At 46.8% G+C, this 7,644-nt stretch overlaps 1 long non-coding RNA gene across 1 annotated transcript; it reads left to right on the top strand.

Annotated features, from left to right (window-relative positions):
* Positions 1–4,306: 4,306 nt before the first annotated feature.
* Positions 4,307–6,776, top strand: LOC138473807 (uncharacterized). Its single transcript, XR_011268929.1, has 2 exons — positions 4,307–4,372; positions 6,547–6,776. It is a non-coding gene; the product is annotated as an uncharacterized lncRNA (long non-coding RNA).
* Positions 6,777–7,644: the final 868 nt, after the last annotated feature.

The raw sequence follows: 7,644 nt of genomic DNA, 5'->3' as shown, positions 1-7,644 counted from the left end.
TTGATCCAGTAACCTGGACATACCTTCCGCTTGGGCATTCTTCCAGCCTGCATTATGGGTGATCTTGTACGTGTATCTTGCAGTTTGGCGGCAATTCTTGCTAGGCATGGCGTTGCTGTCTTTGTGCCCCCGGGGCTCAACATGTGCACAAGGGGTTTATGGTTGGTAACCAGGCAGAACTTGGTTCCCCAAACGTATGACCTGAAGTACTCCATGGCCCAGGTGCACGCCAGCATCTCTTTCTCAACTGTAAAGTCATTTTTCTCTGAAGTAGACAGTGCTTTTGACACGAAGGCAACTACATTTCCGGTGTCTCCCCTTTTTTGTGTGAGCGTGGCACCCAAACCATATGCCCTGGCGTCTGTTGTTATGTATGTTTCATATTCAGGATTGAACGGTTTCAGGCACGGGGCATGTAGGATTCTGTTCTTGATTTCGGTCAAGGCCTCAATTTGCTGTGATTCCCATGTGTACTCTGCTCCGTTCCTCAAGAGCTCTCTCAAGAGGGATGTGATTTCAGAAAATCTGGGAACAAATTTCTCGTAATACTCCGCGAGGCCAAAGGACGACCTGAGCTCGTCTTTTGAGGTCGAGGCTGGGGTGTCAATTATGGCTTGGAGCATGTTTTTCTTTGGGCTCACTCCTTCCTTATAGATGCAGTAACCCTGGTACTCTTCTTCACATGCTCCAATTATGCATTTTACGTGGCGAAGGTGAACACCTGCCCTCTGTAGTTTGACTAGGCCTTCTCTCAGCACTCTGTCATGGGTATCTGCATCTTTGGCATACACCAGGATGTTGTCCTGGAAATATGACACGTTGTTGATGTTGTGCAGCAATGAGTTAATCTTTCTTTGGAATGCTGATGCGACAGATGACCCAAACGACATCCGTGTGTATTGGAACGTACCGAATGGCGTGATGAATGCTGTGAGAGGACGTGAGGCCTTGTGTAGGTCAATGTGATGGTAGGCATCATGCATGTCAAGTTTTGAGAATATCTTTGCTTCCTTCATCATTAGTATAATTTGATTGATGCTGTGCAAGGGAAAACTGTCTGTGACCACCTCCAAGTTTAGGCTGCGAAGATCAATGCGAACTCTCAAGTCGTTGGGAGGATTTTTTCTTTATTAGGACCACCGGGTTTAGCCACTCGGAGGACTCAATGGTCTTGATTGTGCCTACATTGACCATTTTGCGAAGCTGGGATTCCAGGGCAGACCTCGCTGTTTGGTGGAATGGGCCTGACTTTTTGTTTCACTGGCACGGCATTGGGTTTTAAGTAGTTTTTTATTTTTCCGGGTGTTTCAGAGAACAGCAAAGAGAATTCACTTCTCAGATCTGACGCCTGAGGAGACCAGCAGCCCCTGTTGGGCAGTGCTGGGGTCTAACCGGATGCTCAGTTTGTGCTGGTCGTCCCACTCCAGTTCTGCTGCACCATCGGTCAAGAAGTAGACTTTCGTTGTAGTGCATTTATCCTTAAATTCGAGTTTGGTTTTAATGTAGCCCAAGAGGTCTATGGTGGCTCGCCCGAAGACTTGGGCTTTTGGTTGGTGCTTCTAATCTCAACCAAGTCACGTCCCACCTGAATCGGCCATGACACGTGTTTCATTTCCATCTACTTTCCCTATACAATGGGGTTTCTCCCTTCTGGCTCGAGATGAGTTTACCATGATCACCCCCGGCCTATCGTCTGGTTTTTCCTCATTGCTCGTTCCTCTGTCTACTTCGATATGGGTGACTTTCTTTTACAACCACGTGCAGGCAACAGCAATGTTACCAAATCGCCTACAGTTGGAGCACTCTTTGTTCCTTGCAGGACAGTCTCTATCGTTGGCCAGGTGCTTGGTGCTGGCACAACTGTAACACTTTTGGGAATCTCTCCACTTGGGTCAGTTCTCTTTGTTAGCTTCCTGCGGCTGCCTGTCTCTGCACCCTTTCCATTGTACAGCCGCCATTTCGGATGCGGGTGAGGGCCTGCCAACTTCTCTGCGTCTGTTCGAAGTTTAGTCCTCGGCTCTCGCTATTTGAAGGGCCTTATCTAGGTGCAGCTCTTTCTCTTGAATGAACTTGTCCTGGATTTTGCAGGAATTGGTGTGGACCACCAACATGTCACAAATGACTTGTTCTACATTGTCCCTGAATCCGCCAGTTCTCTCATTCTGGCGATGTAATCATCTACCGGTTCAGTACTCTCTTGTTTTCTTGTGTAGAACTTGAGGCTGTGGAGGACTACATTTTGTTTGTTGGAAAACCTCTTAATTATGCGGCAAATCGCTTTTTTGTAGACATCACCACCTTTGTCTATGGGGGGGCACAGCCTTCAAACCTGCGAATATGCGCTGCCCTTCGACGCCCATGCCATTCAGTAACATGGCCTTTTTCTTGGCCGGCGAATAGCCTGTTCCAACGCCTCCAAATATGTGGAAAACAGTGGCTCCCATGGTTGCCAGGGAATGGCAGGCGTGCAAGGGGATTGGAAGAAAGCGGGAAGTGTTGTGGCGCTCTGCATGATCGCAGCGTGGGTCGTTTCTGGACCTTGTCGCCAATTATGTGGTGGCCCCCAATGAACACAGGACACTTGGCGGTGGTAGAGGTGTTTATTATGACAACTTACATACACAGGGTGGAGTGGTGTCTGTCCAGAACAGGGGGGTAGTACTCCCAGTTCAGTCTTGATATAGCAGTGCAGTTAGCTTCACTGCACTGGATTTACATTGGATGTTATTTACATCCCCTGCCTGCGAGAGCTCCCACAAGGCTTGTCTTCAGCCATGAAATTACGCTCTGCATTAGGAGGGATCTGCCTGTGACGCAGGCTTCAGTTCAAGGGGTGATTCGATTCCCTCATCAAGTAGGAGCGCCGAGGCCCGACTGTCCTCCTGGTGCCTCCTTCAGCTCTGCCGGCTTTCACGACTGGTTGCGCGCTTCCCTCCAGTAATCTCGCGAGATCTCGCGTGATAGGTCCTTGTTAAGATCAATACTGAAATGCAAGTAAGCTCAGCTCCATTTGAGAATGTTCCTTTGGAATGTTTATGTACGTATTCAGGGAACGTTCCTTTGAGAATCAGTTGGGAGCTTGCTCAGTTGTATATCTGGACCGGTGGATGCCTTTTCCCTGCCTTCATGCTTACCTGTAAACCTGTAAATAAATATACTCATAAAGTACGGAGCGCGTGTTCATCATTCCGATATAACTTTAATGGACATTTTAACAGTCCTCACACACCCTTCCCCACAAACGGGCCCCCGGCTCCAGGTCTCGAAAGTAGAGCCCCACTTCTCTCGACAGTAAACTTCTATCCCGATTGACTCAAGTGAGCTTCGCATGGGTATGGCCAATGTAGGCTTGGAAATGGAACCTTTAATCCTGAGGGTTGACCAAAATGAGGGGTGTATGAGTTACAAGGTTTACCAAGAAACCACTACACTTGAGAGTGAGACAGAAGAGCTGCGTGGGGCTGAAGTGGGTGCCAGTGAGCACATGCAGCTCGGGAGATGGAAGCGGGCAAGTGGCAAGTCAGTACACGGGCAGGTAATAAAGGGACCGTAATGTTGCTCAGACTTTCATCTGTCCTTGTTAGCCGGTCCATTGAATGTTGGTATTCTGGTCAATAGGGCTACTCTTAGAGAAGCAACAGATCAAGGCGCCCAAAGCGTGCATAGCAGAGGGTACGTGCACTACACACAGTGCACTGTGCCCACCCTTTCCGAGCACCCTCGCCATTACACCACTGGCGGCTTTAAACCTTTACATTACGAATAGATGACATATGTTCAGAGGTAAGTGCAAAGCAATGCGAGACAAGAATCGTCTAGTCCACGTGCACTACCAGTCTCCAGCTTTGTTTTTTCTTTGACCTTTTGATGACAATGGGCCCGATTCGTGGAATTTTTTGCACGGTGCAAAGTGACTTTGCACTGCCAACACACATGCTGATTCATGGAGCAGTGCACAATGTATTTTTGCGGTGCAAAGTGACTTTGCACAGACAAAAGACACTTTGCACTGTTCCATGAATCAGCGTGTTGGTTGGCAGTGTAAAGTCAATTTCCACCAGTGCAAAGTCACTTTGTACTGGGCAAAACATTCCATGAATCAGGCCCGATGTGTGTGAGATTTGAAAACTTCTAACAATGCCAGTCACTAAGGTTTAGGTGAGCGGTTCATCTTTTTTGAGGCTGGTAACGTGAGTGCGGCTATTGAGGGTAAAAGCACCTGATATGCGCAGCCTCAAGGGAGTTCGGTTCAAATGTACTGCGCCAAATCCATTCCACTTGGGAACTGCAGGGTTCCTGCGAAACGCCGTGTTACAGAAGGACTGGACCACCCACCGAGGAGGGAGAGGAGCCATGAAGCTGCTACTGGGTGGTGAGAGCGCTTTCTATTTTAATTCTCCACCAGGGCAAGCATACCTACTATGCGCCCCCTCCCCCAGGGGACAGGAATAACGCACCCAGGGGCAAGGGGTGGGAGTTTCAGAGATGGGGGACGTGGTTACTTCCCTTTTGAACAAACACACACATGTTCGTGTCATGCCAGTGTATACATTTGCAAACCAGAAACTAGCCTGCTTCTCGGCGCTTAAGTGATTGGTGTCGCTGAGGGCGTCTCTAAACTCAATAACATTCACACCATCAACCTCAGAATAAGGAAATCCTAAAACGGAGCTCAAGCCAGTTGTTTGAACGTAAATCTCTTTTCACAGGTGCTCAACCAACTGAGCTATTCACCGTGTCTGTCAAATCATGGAGTCTGCTGGCCAATAATACGCATTAGCCGAGTCAGGGCTTTGTTCCAGAGTGGAGCAAGCAACCTCATGCGGCACCCGTGAACACCACATCAATTCTTGACATAGTGCTCGGCTTGACCTGAAGGGAACTTCAGGGGCGACGCAGCCCCCAAACTCATCCCGTTAAAAGCCCTGCCACTGTATCAGCAGCTGTGATTCTGTATGAGATAAATGAGCCAAACAAGAAAAATGGCTCACAAACAGCTAGACGTCTTTTCCTTTCCGCAGTTTAGGGTTCCTTTCATGGTGTAGTGGGTTAATGCACCTGCTGCAGGTATCCGTCAAACAGGTTGAGAGTCACATCTGCCTGCCTCTACTCTCCGCCTTCTGCAATTTATCCAGAAGAACTGCGAGACTTGTCCTTGGCCTCAAGCCCAGGGATCGTATCTCTCCAGGACTAAAATCTCTGCACTGGCTCGAGGTGGCTGCAAGGATTAAGTTGAACACCCTCTGCATTGTCCACAAGGCCTTCTTGGGCCTGGGGCCGCAATACCTTCAACTTTCTTTTCCCAAAAATCTTCCTTCTCGAGCTCTTCGATCATCCGCCTCCAACTCCCTCAGGGTCTGTCGCTTCTCCAAGCAACGAGTTGGTGGTAGATCTCTCTCCTCGGCAGGGGCCTCCTTCTGAAACAGCCTTCCTGCTTCCCTGAAACTTGAGGAGAACCATCTCCAGTTCCGGAAGCACCTCAAAACCTTCCCCCCCCATCCCCTGCTGAATTCCTGGCTGAAACTGCACTGGCTACCTGGCCACTCTTTGTGACCTTGGGCCTAGGCCCCGCCATTTACACACCTGCACTGGCAACCCCCGCACCTGGGAACTGTATTCTGTATCCCTACAGTCCCCCACCAGCACTTATGTCTGCTCTTACCCTGCACTTGCCATCATCCCGCCTTTATTTTTCTTATTTATTCTATTATCCCATGTACTGCACTTTTTCCCCCTCTCCCATGTACTGCACTTTTCTCCTCTCCCTTTCCCTCGCACTTTTCCCCTTCCCATGCACTTGTGCGATTTGAATGACACCTGCCCTAGTAAGATCGTTGTCTGTCTTCCCTCTGTTCCCCCTCCCCTGCCTCGTCGCATTTCGAACACTTGTGTATAGACGCGTTATAAATGCCATATATCATTTGCAAAGAAAGTAGGATGGATAAAGAAAACAAGAGTGAACTCTTGGGAGGAAGTAGTCTGTTACTCCAATGCAAATATGCTACCTTTTTTAAGAAGAGTATCTCAAATTTGTATTTCTTTTAACATGTTTTTTTTTCTTGGTTTTTTTAATACTTTTTGGCCCCTTCAACTGCATAGAGGAAGTTATCGAGTAGCCGGGTGGGTGGCAGAGGTTGTGCAGATGGGAGTGTGAGTGTGGGTACAAGATATCTGCGCGTTGTTGGTAGATATGTATCGGGGTGTAAGAATGGTATGGGCAAAAGGGGAGGTAGTTAATTAGCAAAGGGTTTGAAAGACTATTTCCCCATTTTCACTTATGCCTTCTATTTCTAACTGATATAAATCAATATAGCTACACTAAAGACCATACAATTCTGAATGCAGCCACAGAAAACCATAATTCATTTTCAGTTCAAATCTATCTTTAAGCCCGTTTCATCCTTTGTGTACAAATGCATTTAAATGTAGTGATGCATTTGTAAATTGACATTTTAACATTAATCTGGTATGTATTCTACAATAAGGAATTTAACAATGCCTATTCAGATGTCCATTTAGGTTCATATATCCTTTCTTTTTTTGTAGAATCTTTGAGATCTGTCTGCAAGGCTAACAGTTGGCCTACTATGGACGGCTGGGTGATAAGGAAGCTCGCCACCAAAATTTGCAATGCCAGAAGAGGCCTAAGGAAGACTCTGCGTTTTGAAATGCAGGATCGATGATATTTGTTGGTATTTTTTCAAACCTATTCATTCTTATGGAATACAGCTATGCTGTTAAACCGAATTTGTTGAATAAAAAAATGCTGAACACTTTCTGAGCCTATGTTTGATTGAAGATATCTTATAACAAGAGCAATACTATATTAAAATATCAACAATTTATAGCTGCTACAATCATAATATGAACTGGGTAATTGTTAGCTGCTTTTATTGATATTCGGTGAAGTGACTGGCGGCAGTGTGTCATGCGGGTAGACCTTTAACAGATTCTGTGTAGGCTGCTGGAAGAGTGTATTTTAGTGCAGTGCTTTGCAATTGTGGGAGTTTATTGGGGGTGAGGCCATGCTGGCTAGAGGTGAGAATTGAAATGAGGGAGCTTACAGGTTGGTTTGTGACCTGGGAAGTGGGGGTGTTTGTAGTTGTGTGCACTAAATCGAGGGAACTTAGTTAACGGGTGCTCTAGCAAAGATGAAGTGACACCTGCAAAATTCCATATAATTTTTTTTTCCCTGTAAACTATCTAGAAGTCTAACTAGAGTCATTGTAAAGTAATGCCACCAATGTTACTCAAAAGGGATACATCCTGGGGTAATCCAACCCCTTTTCCTAAATCTTTTGGAAGCATCTTGAAATCATTAAAACTCATCCTGGAGTAGTCTGCATTAATCATTTACAATTCAGAACCCATCCTAAAGTTATCATGGAACCATCCTGGAGTAATCCCCACCCATCCTAGAGTTGTCATGGAGCCATCCTAGCGTAATACGAAGTCATCCGGGAGTAATACAAACTCATCCTTAAGTTGTCGTGGAGTCATCCTGAAGTTGTCATGAAGTCATCCTGGAGTTGTCTTGGAGTATTCCGAAGTCATCCTCGAGTAATCCCAACTCATCCTGAAGTCATCCTGGAGTAATCCCAACTCATCCTGAAGTTGTCATGGAGTCATCCTGAAGTTGTCAGA

The sequence above is a fragment of the Ambystoma mexicanum genome, chromosome 8, assembly GCF_040938575.1.
Source record: "Ambystoma mexicanum isolate Mex_15411 chromosome 8, UKY_AmexF1_1, whole genome shotgun sequence".
NCBI classification, from domain to species: domain Eukaryota; kingdom Metazoa; phylum Chordata; class Amphibia; order Caudata; family Ambystomatidae; genus Ambystoma; species Ambystoma mexicanum.
The sequence above is the reverse complement of the archived record's forward strand: the minus strand, read 5'-3'. Positions and strand labels throughout refer to the sequence as shown.